This window comes from Ixodes scapularis, unplaced genomic scaffold, assembly GCF_016920785.2.
Source record: "Ixodes scapularis isolate PalLabHiFi unplaced genomic scaffold, ASM1692078v2 PGA_scaffold8__174_contigs__length_109621045, whole genome shotgun sequence".
Classification (NCBI taxonomy): Eukaryota; Metazoa; Arthropoda; class Arachnida; order Ixodida; family Ixodidae; genus Ixodes; species Ixodes scapularis.
The window spans coordinates 9,036,956-9,051,453 of NW_024609883.1; the positions used below are offsets into that span (position 1 = coordinate 9,036,956).

A 14,498-nucleotide genomic window follows, 5' to 3' on the forward strand; every position below is an offset into this window, starting at 1 on the left:
ACCCTTGCATAGAATAGGGAGTATTCGCTGGTGGCCATAGCTGTGTGCGCGAATGCTGAGCGCGTGCAGATGGCGAGCTTCCACAGTTATTTCGAAACGTGCATTCCGCACCCTCAAGATTGCCGGTCTTAGCAGCCTATTGATGTGAGCTCGTTCTGAGCATGCGCTCTAAACAGCACCCACAAATATGGCGTCCAGTGAATACTCCCTATAGCTGCAAAGGCCGTGCAAGCGGCAAGCGAATAGACGCTTTCAGGCAGCTGCGCATGGGCGCCGCCATAACTGACCTTCAGTTTTTGTTCCGTATTATTCCGTTCGCTCCACTTCATCATTACCACAGCAGGACCGGTTATTGCCATTTTAAGTGTTACTGTGACCTTCTCCCCAGCCTAGGCCCTTGTGGAGGCTCGTCAACGCCCGCTTCAGTGGCTCGGCATCTCGGTAAAACAAGAGAAGGGCGGCTATGGCGGTTCAATCTGGCGCGTGTGTAAAGCGTCTATAGCTAAGGGAGCCAGAGTAGCGCCATTGATTGATGTTCGAATCTGCCGACACTCCGCGCTCCCTATTGGCTCACGGCGATCACGTGGGCAAACTTTTCCCGCGCTTTCGCAAAAGGTTCCAGTCTTCGCGGCGGGAGCATTGTTGTTGTATACACCAACTCATGTTTACAAACAAACCGGAGCGCCCGGAGCGCCCCTAGCGGACGCCACCGGCGCCGCGCATGCGCGATGGGGGTGTGGGCAAAAAAGCTCGCCGTCGCCCATAAACCAACCATTGAAATGCCACGTTGTCGGCGCCGGTGTGAGCCCCCGCGCTCTTTTTCGCGTTGGAATTGTTGATTCTACGTCCTCCTAACGATGTCTGACTACTTGAGAAACGTCAGCGAAATTAACGAGGCTGGTTACACCGCAAAACTTCGCGTGAATAATCTGATCTGCGGCGATTCATTCCGCGTGGACGCCGCAGCATGTACACTAAAGCCTGAATCACATGATGAGATTTCGCTCGCAATTTTCAGTAGCGACGTCGCTCGGACTGCAAAAGCGTGAACCGTAGCTGAGATGGTCGACGTCGATACTGAAAATCGCAAGCAGAATCTAACCAAGTGAATCAGGCATAACAAGCCGGTGATGACCACTGGTAACAATGATCAACATCTCCTTGTATCTACTATTTACGTCGAGCCTGCTTACCAACCTTCAAACTTAAGTCTTTGAAGAGCCTGCACTTAATTCTTATCGGAAGTACCGGGCCCACGTTTGGTCTACGGGCCTCTAAAAGAGCAGACGACAAGCAGAAACGTTTGAAAGAGCAGACGACAGTTCGAACAATCAGGCGACCGTTTGAACTTGAAGACGCACTAAACGTAGTCCGCAGGTGGTCCGTACAACTTGACGGTTTTCCGACGTTCATTTTGGAACCAAACAAGTAAGTTTGATGGCCAGTAGTATCCGTGAATTTAACCCAAAATGCTTCCCGTCCAAGCAATCCTGGTCCGACGGCGTCTGGTTTTCCCTTTTCACGGCACATATCCGCGTTCTCGGACGAACCGAGCGCATGAAAACTGGCCTTCAAACCTTTCTCGACTCTCTTGGTACAGCCCCAGTCGCAGCATTTTGACAACAAGGCAGGTTTTTGTCTGGTTCCCTTCAAAACAACGCAGGAATACACGTCTCAAATGGGCACTTCCGCCCACAGCCCCAGACCGGAAGTGCGTCCGACGCGCCACCACCGCGCCGTGACGTAACAGAGATTTTTATTTGCAGTATTTTGAGCGGCTGAAAGGGACCCAGTTGCCTGGGTGCTGCGCTTTTGGCTGCAGTAACCGGCATGAGGCTGGCAAACAACTGTTTCGTATCCCGCATTGCGAGAGAAATCGCAAACGCAAAGTAACCGGCGGGAATCTCTCCAATGCCACGTCACGAGGGAGGGGAGGAGCTTCTTTTGACTCCGCCCCGGCGAGTTTCCCACTCCCCCTCTTACATTTCCGACCGCCCCGGCGGCGGCGAGTTCCCCAGCGTAGCTCCGATTTTTCCCTGCGCTCCGCAGTGAAGGGTTTTTATTTTATTTAAATCGGGGGATCGGTGGCCGGCTGGGCTAGCACACACCAGCTCGGAGCACGTCGAGCCAAAGGTCCGTTGGAGAACCCAGGATGCTGGGTTCAATCCCCACCCCTGCCCGTTTCGATGTTGATGAGCATCGTACCGGCGTGCAGTCGTGTAACACTACTACGTGGTGCATGTTAAAGACCCTAGGCTAGCAGTCATACTGCACTGGCTAAATTGCTTATCTACAGTAGGTGACAATGTCGCAATGTTCTGGCATGTTCTCCTGCTGTGTAAACAACTAACGGCCAATTTGTTTGTCAAAATACGGTGTGGAAGAAGAAAGATGAGAAAGAAATTACACAGTTGTTAGTCTGCGCCATTCATGTATATTGCTTTTCTTCTATCATCTGTTTTAGTTTGAATTTTATCAAGTGCGTTTATCTTGCATCTACGCAGCACAGCAACCCATCAAAATAATTGTAAAAGCCTGTAGGTAATGGTAAATTGCGTTCCTGGTTGCAGATTGCCGTAAAAACACATTTGTTTCTAGGATTCACTTTGTAGAATTTGGATGTAGGATTCACGACGGGGACGACGGTCCATTCACGGCTCCATCGCCTCAAGCCCGGTTCGCCACGCAGTTCATCGCACAGCCACCTTACCACGTATTTTGAGAGGCGATAGTGTTGTTGAAAATGAACGTCGTCCATGTCCAACACATTGGCGTGGTTTAAATACCTATGCCGACGGCTAAACACGAACGAAAACGCTGCCATTTTGGACGCTTCTCCCTGATCTCGCGCCCAACTCGCCTAGGTCGGAGCCGGCAAGCTTTTCCCATCCGCGGCGGCTTCTGCCACGTCACAATGACGTCACCGCATCTCGCCGCGAGTTCCGAATATGCAACTCTTTCACGAGGAACCGAGGAATGTTGTATGCGTGATATTTGAAACGTGCGCGTCAATCGACGGCTACTGTATAGGCTTGCCGCTAACTCGCCGTGAAATTCTCTCGTGAGATTACTGCATCATGTTTCCTACGCGTACATACGATACCGCATTGCTTGTCACGCATTGACTATACGCTGGTGTTATTCTGCATCTGTGACTTTATTAGCGCGTCTTAGCTTGGAGCACATGGAACGAAAGTTCGCGCTGCAGAAGCCAGGGATCCCGCTCAATCGTGCACCTCTTCTTGTTTTGATCTCGATGAACATCGTACCGGCACGCTTTCGTGTATCACTACTGCGTGATACACGCTACGGACCCCTGGCTAGCAGTCACCCTGCACTGGCTATATCGGTCATCGAATTCGGAGACCCTTCACTTCATTTCAGTGATTGTCTAAATACTGAATATGCACACGCACCAATTATTATCTGCGACTTGAAATTGCAGTGTTGATATTGTTAAAAATCTATGTAATTTAATTTAGCATCTCATGGAGGCGACGGCAAGTTTTCCAGTCCTTCCATCAGTGGACTCACAGGTAATTTATTAATTAATGGAAGTTAATTTCACTGAATAAGACTCGGTATTCAGCGATATGCTGCGAGTTGGTGGGTAATTAATACAACTAACACACACATTACATATATCTTTTCAGGAGCCTGTGGAACTGGTTCAATAGATGTCGCCAAGCAGCAAGCAAGAAGTTTTGTACAATCCCTCCCGTCGAAATTCGGCGAGGACACGATCGTAATTACCGTTATGACCAATGTCGACGATGTTACAACGTTATTTTTGCCAGCTTCTCACTTCGGATTTCAAGTAAAATAGAACTATAGTCTACCGTAGAAACACCTTGAAATACTGGTAACGGTAGCAAGCAAGGTGCTTTGACAATTTGTGCTATCAACATGACATGCACCTCAACAGTAAACAAATCCGATCGACAGCACCTAACGATTCTATTAGAAATGAAGAGTAAAAAAACGCTCTAATAAAAAGGACCGTCGACATTCCGAATAAACCCGCCTTTGTACTGACACGAGTTCCTTTGAAAACTCGGGAAACTCCTCGAAAAGTTGGCGATAGAACCGCAGAACTGCCGCCTACTCTCCGCAGAGCCCGCTGCGACGTCTGCTACCGTAAGGTGATTTGGGCTCAAAACAAGACTTCTTCGCTCGCTCAGATCATAGCAAGTGCTGCGAATGCTTTTAGAGTGCTTACCTATGATATTAAAAATAGTTTTTACACGATGAAAGGCCCAGATATTACAAAACACCCGCTTTCTTCTATACCCGATACGTGCACAATGCAAGAGTTGGAACCTTTTTGGCATTCGCCGCTAGTCGCCGAGTGGGGGCGCTACGGTTGGCGTTACTCTGCTCCCTACGGGAGCATATACAGTGGCGCTATCTATAGCTACCTACAGTATGCTCCCCCTTCAGAGGAGCATATCAAGGAACTCTAGACGGATGCAGAGCCTTTTATTGAGAGAGTTTGGCCACGCATTGGTTGGAATAGGCGAGCATCTCGGGGCCAACCACAGGCCGCGAAACAGCCCCTAGCGGTGGTCGTGTGCTCTAAATATGTGACACGACTAATTTGATTCGTTTTAGCGTCGCTAGAGTGAAAAAGTTTAGCTCGCGGTGACTGAAAACTTTGTGCATGTGAGGTTTCAGTCACGCCAATATTCAAGTGTAGAATAAACGAACGTGCGCTCCAAACCAGGGCCGACTTGCTAGAAACAGCGTCTCAGCTGAGACGAGGAAACAAAGCACTGCCAAAGCCAGCGCACGAGCCGAGCGGGAGTCCGCGCCTCAAGACGCTCGCGCGCCCCACCCTTTGCACTGTTTTCTTTCAGCCAGTCTCAGGACGCTGTTCTAGCAAGCCGGCCCAGAGCGAACATCAGGAGTGCAGACAAAGGCATGGGCACGAGTGCGTGACATTGGAAAGTGCCTCCTATGCACGAGTTCTCGTACAAACAAGAGCGTTTTGCTGAGCTAGGCTCACGCGCCTGTGCCTTTGTCTTCACGGCAGATATTTGTGAGATAGAGTACAGAGGCCGAGGTTGAACGCTTCTATTTCACGCTTTAGATGTCGTTTGCAATATTGTGATGTCGCGGTCTCCTGATTGGTCGACGCTGTGTCACAAATTTAGTTCACGCACTAAGCGCGGGGGGAATATTCGGCGCTGGCGGCGGCCTTTGCTCCGCCTATTGGCCAAACTCTCCCAATACACGGCTCTGGATGGATGTAGAGTTCCTCGATATGCTCCCCCGAAGGTGGAGCAGAGTTGCGCATTTGTTTTCCCCTCGCCGCTATTCGCCCAGATCCATCACGTGAGGAGCAAAGCATCCGGCGCCGTGCAAGAAAGCCACCTTAAAGGTGCATTCACACAGCGGAAAGACGCGCGTCGTGGGGTGGATTTTTTGCTTATTTTTGTGTTGAAAAAAGTCGCGCGCCGAGGAGGACGACGCAGGGAGACGACGCCTCGGAACCCAATTTTTCCCTCGACGCGCGCGCTTGAGCCAATCAGCGAGCGTCCGGACGTGACGTGCCGCCCCTTTCCGGTTAGAAAATGTTTTCGCTTTTTTCTTGTTTTCGACCCACAATGAAGGCGAAAAGGCAGAGGGCTCGGAGGATTCATGCACTCGCCAGACGTGGCTGGAAGCATTTCAGCGTGGAAAGACGCTAGCCGATTGGAACATGTGAGTGTGAGCAGTGTTTTATGTGCGTGTACGACGCCGTGAAACTACTCTTCATCGTTTGCTCGAAAGCTGCCACCGAAGTTTGCGGTGTGTTCCTACCTCCGACTGTGCGGGAGCGATCACTCCCAATGTGTTGTGTAGTCTTTGCGTGCACCCACCACTACGGAATACAACAGTTCTCCATCGAAAACACTCTCGCACATGCTGAGTGCAGTGTTAAAGGTACGCACGCGAAGGCTCTGGGACGCGCTGGCGTAGCACCGTGCTTTGTTTGCACAAGAACGCGGCAAAAGAGCACCTTCTTAAGCTGCCCGTTCGAGTCCCTGCCTTTCGCCAATGCTGCATATAACCGGAGTGTAAACGTGTACATAATTATCGCTGTTGTCCTTTCAGTGAAGACGGTTGTCTCCCACCGCATATGCAATCACGAAGGCAAGGCAACAACAATCGTGCGAAGCAGACGAATAAAAAAATTCAGTGTTCGCTCGACAAACGCGAGATTCCCCGAGAAGACTCCGCGGTCGGGTGGCCCTGTGTGACTGCTTCGTATTTTACGACGCCGGCGTCGACGTCGACGGCCGCGCGCGTTTTTTGCTCAGTGTGAATGCGCCTTTACGGTCGCTCCGCCGACTTTGCTCGCGCCCCGGCGTATGTTCCCCTGCTTTCTCCTCATTCTACTCTTTTTTTGTTTTCCATGCGCGGCGGCGCGCGCGGCGCCGCTATTCGCCAAGTTTAGTCACGTGACGAGCAACGCATCCAGGGTGTGCAGGAAAGCCGGCACTACGGCCACCCTCCGAGGCTGAATGCGCAACTCTGCAACCGTAGGTAGCTATATAGTATATACCAACGAGGTAGACGGGCTTAGAGTGATAAACCGGATGTTCGGAAGTCGCACCCCCCCGGTTGCCGCCATGTTGTACGCAAATGTGACCACTCGTCACGTGACCTCCCAAGAACCGTGACGTCACCGGTAAGATGACAGCGCCCAGAGCTGGCGGATGCAAGTTTGTTCGGTGCGCGGTAGCCGTGATGTGCAGCTGCTTTCCGACGACTTCGGGCTTCTTAGTGCTCGCTGATGCAGGTATAATGTGAAAATATGAAGGAATGAGACTTTATACCCTTTTTGCGCAAGATCGCTCTGGATCATCTGGATATTAACACCTGTGAGACATCATCAGCCGTATCGCCGTACCGGTGCTCGGATTCCGGGGTGTGTTCGAGAATCGATAGAACTTTGAGTGCTTTTAGAATGAAATTTCGGATTCTCTTAGCTTTGTTTGAACGTTGAAATGCCTGAGAATCGACGCAAAATGTATGCGTCGGATGTAGGGCCTAGGGGAATTCGTTTCAGCCCTAGGTAACTGCATAATCACAGCAACTTTTAGCGAGGAAGCTCCTGCGATCTTTACGCTTTGCACTTATCAACAATTTTACAATATAACTTCAGGCATAAAATATTTGCATTTTTTTAGCTTCGTTTTAACGTTGGAATGTCTGAGAATCGAAGCGAAAGGTATACGTCGCGTTAGGGCCTAGGGGAAGTTGTTTCAGTCCTGCGTCACTGAACAACCATAGCAACTTTTAGTGAGGAAGGTCTGCGATATTTAACCTTTTGTGCTAATCGACGATTCTACATTCGATCGCTTTTCTTCCTTTTTTGTGAGTGCGAAGTGCACACTCATTTTCAACTACGAGGATACCGTTTTATTAAGTGTAGGGATGAATAAATCGTTGCAGTCACCTTCTTCAAAGCTATTCGACTTGCTATAAGAACAACTGTTTTGGTGTATGCAGAGATTAACTGCACATTTTTCTCTTTAGTAGGTTTTATTGCAGCAATATGTTTTCCATCAAGAGTGCATTGTATTACCGGTGACGTCACTGCTCTTGGGAGGTCACGTGACGAGTGGTCACATTTGCGTACAACATGGCGGCAACCGGGGGGGGGGGGGGGGGTACCACTTCCGAACTTCCGGTTTATCACTCTAAGCCCCTCTACCTCGTTGATACAGGAACTCTAGATGGATGGATGGATGGTAATGGCTATACCCTTTGCCACTGGGGGCAGCTTGCGCCACCTAGCCTAACATCTCGTCATTCGCTTTTTTTAATTTGTATGAATTTTGTTATAACAGCCCCCCCCCCCACTCTTTTATATTGAATTGTTTGCTTATTTTTTCTGTATTTTTTTATTCTTGTCTAGATCTCTTCTACCAATCTTTCAATCTCCTCTTAGTTACCGCAATTCTTTCCCTATTCATTCGTCCATCCATGTCCGGAAAACCCAGTGCCCCTTCCAACTCCGTAGTCATCTTCCCAAGAGGGTGGGACGAAGCCCCGTGTACCTTCAAATTACATGTTCTAAAGTTTCCCTTTCGGGGTTGCATACGTCACACCGAGTGTCTACTTCCTGGAATTTAGCCCTATACGTTTTCGTTCGTGGCACCTCGGGCCCGTTCTAGCTTCAAACAATAAAGAGCTCCCCACTGAATTATTATACAGCTGTTCCTTCTTTATTTCTTGTTTTTGTGCCCTCTATATTGTTATAACTGATTTCCCCTGCATTCTCTCTTTCCCCAATTTTCTTTCTGCTTCCTTTACTCCCTTTTCTACTGATATGCTCTGATCGGCACCATCTCGTTGAATGTATATAAATCTCAGCTTGCGGGTTCAGTTTGTCCACTTATTGTTGAGACTTTTCATATATAGATACTTGTACACTTTCGCTGCCCACTGTGTATCCTCAATTTCAGCCGGTCTTTGTTCAAATTTTACTTTACTGATCGCCTCTCTACTCTCGAAAGATGCCCAACCCATATCCCCCTGTACTCCCTCATTTGGTGTATTCCCATGTGCCTCCAATGCCAACCTACCCACATTCATTTGCTGTATCTCTAAACCTGCCTGGATTTCTGACCTCATACACAATACCGCATTCCCAAATCACAGTCCTGGCACCCTGACTCCCTTCCACACACCCTAACGACTTTATATCCAGTATAGTTCCATAGTGCCCTGTGTTTCATTCAATTCAATTCAATTTTTATTTTCAAATCAAGTCATACAAAATAAAGAGCTGGCCCACAAAAGCAGCATTTTGCTTGTATGTGGGGCCAGGCGACCAAATAAAATACATGTTGTTAAAAAAAAGAAAGAAAACACTCCGCAGCACACACAAAAATGAAAGGAACACAAAATTAGCAACACAAATAAATACAAAAAGGAACACTTTAGAGCATGACATATAGGTGCTTATTGCCAAGTCTACTTATGCAACCATGAAATAAAAGTACGAAATATCTCCAACGGTCAGGCTACGATATCTACAGATCAGATGCTTGACACCAATTCCTTAGTTTCCTTTTTAGTACCCTAGTGGATTCTATATTTATAAGGGACTCTGGGAGTTCGTTAAATAAGGAAGGAATGTAATGATTTCTATTTTTCTTTCCATACAGAGTGTATATTTTCGGAATGACGTATCTTTCAGTACGTCTCAAATCTCTATTTTTATTTAAGGCAGTTTTGTAGGAATTACTAAAATAATATTTGTTATTGCTACGTATGTAAAAAAGCTTTTAAAAAACAGGATGCCCAGCTCTTTAGCTTTCTCTTGAGTTTCCAATACTTGATATGAAGTCCCATATGATATGTTGTTTATCATGTGTTTTAGTATCCAATCTATCGTTCTTGTCTTGTATTCTGAACAATGACCGCACAGTGTAATACCGTACCGTAATGCAGCTTCCGCCAAAGATTTAAACACAAGTAATCTTATCTTCAAGCTGCTCATACTTTTGAGTTTATACAAATACGCAGATATGACGCGTAGTTTTTTTTTTTTACAACAGATTCCACCTGCGCATTCCGCAGCATGTGTTCGTCAACAAAGACGCCTAAATATTTAACTGAACTGTAGTATGTTAAAGGTTTACAGCTACAGTCCAGACACTGTACCGAGTGCAAGCAAATATTTGGAGATATTACAATCTGTTTGTGCGGATTTCTAAAACACATTAGTTTCATTTTTGCAACATTCACAGAAATACAATTAGCAGCCAACCATCTAATTATCATATCAATGTCTCTTTGAAAAACAGAAATTGCTTCATCATACTTTTCATATGGCAAAACTAATACGGTGTCATCCGCGTATTGAAACATTTTTGACTGAAGGGGCAGAAATCTTAACCCATTCATATAAATGTCAAACAACATAGGTCCTAAAGTACTTCCTTGTGGCACCCCGAATCGAACTTGAGCCGGGCTGCTAACATCATTAATTATCTTAACCATTTGGAATCTATCCTTGAAGTAATTCTAAAAAAAAACCGATAAAAAGGACCTCGAAACCCCATACTATATAATTTTTTCAACAATAACGAATGATCGATGGTATCGAATGCCTTTGACAGGTCTATGAGAAAAGCTAGGGCTATTTTGCTTTTATCGAGTGTTTCGGTAATGCAGTCAGCGAAATCTTCCAGCAGAGCAATGGTACTTTTCTGTTGTCGAAAGCCGTACTGCAGAGTGCTTATCAGGGAAAATTTGTCGCAAAAATTATTCATTGCTATTTGAACCCATTTTTCGATTACGTGTGTCATGAATGGTAGGATTGATATGGGCCTGTAGCTCCCGACCTCTTGCTGCTTTCCTTTTTTGCATAACGGCCTTATCACATATACTTTTAAACCCTTAGGAATATTTCCGGTGTGCAGTGTGTCATTCACTATTTTAAGCAAAATGTGTGTTGCTTTATCGAAATTGTAGCGCATGTCTCTAACTCGAATATTGTCGATTCCTGGCGTTTTTGTTATTGGCATAGCGTGGACGGTACGCAACAAATCACTTTCTGTCATATCTGGAAGATAAGCTGAGTTGACGCAGCATGTTGGGGAAACGTCATTTAAGCTGGTCGTCGGTATATTATTTTTAATTTCTTTTACGTCGTCGATAAAGATTTTGTTGAACATTTCTGCTAACTCGCTGTAGGAACTAGATTCTTTAAAATGTTTTTGTATCGTATCATCAATACTTTTTATTTTTCCTGCCAATTATTTGGTTAACGAAGTTCCACGTTTCTTTCGGATTTCTAGTCGAAGCTGTAAACTGGTTTAAACAATAAACTTCGTTTCGCCAAACGAATCATAGCTGTAACCTTTGTTGCGTATTTCACGGAACTCTTTTTTAAGCATATCACCAGGATTTTGTTTGCATCGCTTCCAAAGACTCTCCTTCTGATGACACAATCCTAATATTTCCGGATTTATCCAAATATTTTCGGGCCTTCTTTTTTTTTTTTAATTTCACCTTTCTAGTAGCGCTTGCATAAATATCCTGTAATTGGTGAACCAGCTTTTCGTAGACTGTTAGGTGATCATAGTCTAGCTAGAAATTCCAATCGTACCTCTGAATAAAACTATCAATTTTGTTGCTATCTAGTATAGTTTTATGCTCGTCCTCCACTGATGGATTTCCAAGTATATCTTCCCCCAATATTGAAAGAACCGTTACATAGTGATCAGCAAGCTTCTGCTTAATTACTTCAGACAATGTGTTTACATTGCTTATTCTAGTAACTATGTGGTCAATGCATGTCTTTGTTATTTTATCACCATAATGTTCTTCCCGTGTATAATCCTGAATAACATTTTCAAGCCCAAAAGCAGAAATGGTGTCAAGATAGCACAACACTCCAGCACAACACTCATTCGAAACATCAATATTAGGATCAATATCCCGCAAGAACTAAATATTTATTGTTATCGAATTTCGGAAGCAGCTTCGATAATTCATCACAAAACATGTTTAAATTGGAACTGGGTGGTCTGTAAACGGCACAAACTACATAGGAGAACTTATCCTTATTTACGACTGCCGCGCAAATTTCTGCATTATCCAATTTAACATCAATTCTATCGGATAAACAGTTGTTATTTATGTATAATAAGATTTCCCCACCCCTTCTGCCTTCTCTGCATATATTGTAGGAATGAAAATCTATTAGACTAAAGGACGCACAAGATGCCTCGTGTAAATTTACCTCGGTTAGTATAAGCACATCAAGGAGAGGAAGCCGGCCCGCCAAAAGCACCATTAACTGATCAAAATGCTTGTAGATGCTTCGCACATTTACATGTAATAAACTTAACTTTGTATTCACGCAACCGTCCTTTGCTATTGACTGTTTTGTGTAAGCGTCCCATTCCTCAAAAGACTCAAAGGAAGACTGCATGATTATCTAATTTTAGCGAAATCTCTTTCGCTCTCAATCTGAATTACTCAGGCACCTTCGTTCTGTCTCACAAAAATCTTTAAATTTTTTACCCATGTATACTTGTGTTTTTTTTTTCTCTGGCACACGCCTTTGTTGTCCACAACAAATTCTTGATTTCTCGGGTTAAGTTTCCATTAATGTAAATGTTTTCACTCCTAAGACTAACTCGTTTTTTCGCCCAAACGTCTCTCGTGCGCCTCTCAGTGAACCTCACCAGGATAGGTGCTGGCCTACCTTCCTTTGCTCTTAGTCTGTGGGCAGCCTCAACGTCAGTGGTTGCGAGCTGTGGCACGCCTAGCTTAGTAACAATGTCGTTAATTACCTCTAACAGGCTTTCGTTGGGTTGTTGAGTGACTCCGTGAATTTCGATGCTCTGCCTTCGGGAATATTGTTCCGCATTGTCGACGGCCTTTCTTAGTGCCCAGATTTCTTCGTCCCTTTGAGTTATTTTCTCTTATAATTGATTCACCTTCTATTTAGACCCTTAATTGTTTTATCTTGCCTGTCCAGTCTAGTCATCAGCTCTTGGTGCCTTGCTGACTGGGTATTCATAGATTCTTCAATGCCCTCAATCGTCCTCCCTTGGTTTTCAATCTTAGACATCAACTCATTACCTTTATCAGTCTGAGTCTCCAGCGACTTTTCAATTGCGTCGATTTTAATCAGGAGGGCTGTCAGTTTACGATTGATAGCATCGTTCTGTTGCACTAGTTTTCCGAGGCACCCCTCCTGGGATCTTTGTCCTGACACACTCCCCAATTCCTCAGGAGACATAGGCTGGCGCTCTGCATGCAGCTAGCACGTCCCGCACCGCCACCGGGATATGCTCTCTGACGTCATCGTCTTCAATGCTTTGGTCGTTATTCCGGAACATTTCCCCGTATGGTAATGGTTCGTGGACTCTGCACACTTCAAGCACGCACCATCAGGGGCCACAGGCTTTATACATGACGAACAGTCACCTTTTTCTTCCATTATAAAGATCACTCAGCAAACAATAAAAAGAGAGAATGCAGACCAGCGAGATGTAAACGCCCACCCACAACGAAACAGTGAGTAGTCAGGCTTACCTACGAAACCAAGAAACCTTAGTGACCGTGGCCATGCATCTCGCTGGTCTGCGGAGTGCCGTTCGTCGACAGGGGCTTAAGTAGTCGACAGACGCTGGCGATAGCCCGTTCCGAAGCGCGCTGACCGTAATCAGGCACGTGGGGACGCCCACCGATGACTTGGCAGGGATGCGAGGCTTTTCAACCACCGATGACGGGGCGGTGATGCCACGCTCGTCGATCGGAGCCGGGCCCTCGATGCACCGTTACCGCGTGAGCCCCTTGTCGTCGCGCAGGCAGATGTTCGCCTACGAAACCAAGAAACCTTAGTGACCGTGGCCATGCATCTCGCTGGTCTGATAGCATATTGCCCATTGTTGCCGACGCTCGGCTCAGTGGCAAGGTGGGGCGTAGGCTACTTGCTCTCGGCGCTATCTAGAGATGTTTTTGCGGTCGTCAGACTGAACGAAAGAGTGTCTGAAACGCTGGGAAGGTGTCATGCAGTGGCTATCTGTTTCTTGGTGTTCAACACGACACAACGACACAAGTGTCAAGCCTCCACCCGAATGTAGCTCTAGAGATTCGGATAAGGTGCTAAGATTCAGAACTGGGCGTTATATGAGTTAAAAGCAATGTCCGGAAATTTTTTATAAAAAATTGCCCGCTCTTTGAAGCAGACGCTCTTCAGGCTAATGCATTTTAAAGCTTATATGCTCAGTAATGAAATCGGATCCCAACGGTTAGCTTTCGGTCCATGCCGACGTAGATCGAGGGTTCGGTGATGGGTAGTTTGTTATTGCGGCGAGGAAAACACGGTTGGTGTTTCTCTTCAGTCTACTTCTGCCCGATAAATGAAAACTACTGATCCACCAAAATTATGTCAGTGTCATATTCTTTACTGGCGGACTGGCTTGCAAGTTGGGGGGAGAAATTCAAGCTACGCCTGGTTTCCTTAGCTGCTCACTGTTCATTACAACTGGTAGCAGCGCGCAAAAAACACAAGACGAGCGCTGAGCTTCAACTTAACGTTTAATAAAACGAACCCCCAAGTAAACAACGACACCGTTATCACATCAACGCTCAAGGTAAGCCATTTGTTTTTTATGTAGTAAATACACCGAACTCTTACTAGCACCAAATAGAAAATCATGAAAGCTTGTTTCTACGCCTTAACTGTTGGGGCAACACTGTTATCCTAGGAACTGTTTATCGACCCCCCTCTGCTACTCCTGACTACTTGTGCAGGTTATTTGACCACTTGTTTAAATTTAGCAGCCATAAAATAATCCTGGCTGGTGACTTTAATACCCCGTCCGTTGACTGGCCGAATATGTGTGGTTCTTCTTCTGCAACTGAAATTATTTTTGATATGATGTTCGCCTTTGATCTGACGCAGTTAGTTCAGGATCCAACCAGAGTACATGGTACAAGTCACTCAATTCTTGATCTTGTTTTCGTAAACAATTCGC

The 14,498-nt window shown here is 46.1% G+C and overlaps 1 pseudogene; it reads right to left on the minus strand.

Annotated features, from left to right (window-relative positions):
• Positions 1-496: 496 nt before the first annotated feature.
• LOC115329836 lies at positions 497-12,754 on the minus strand (annotated as a pseudogene).
• Positions 12,755-14,498: the final 1,744 nt, after the last annotated feature.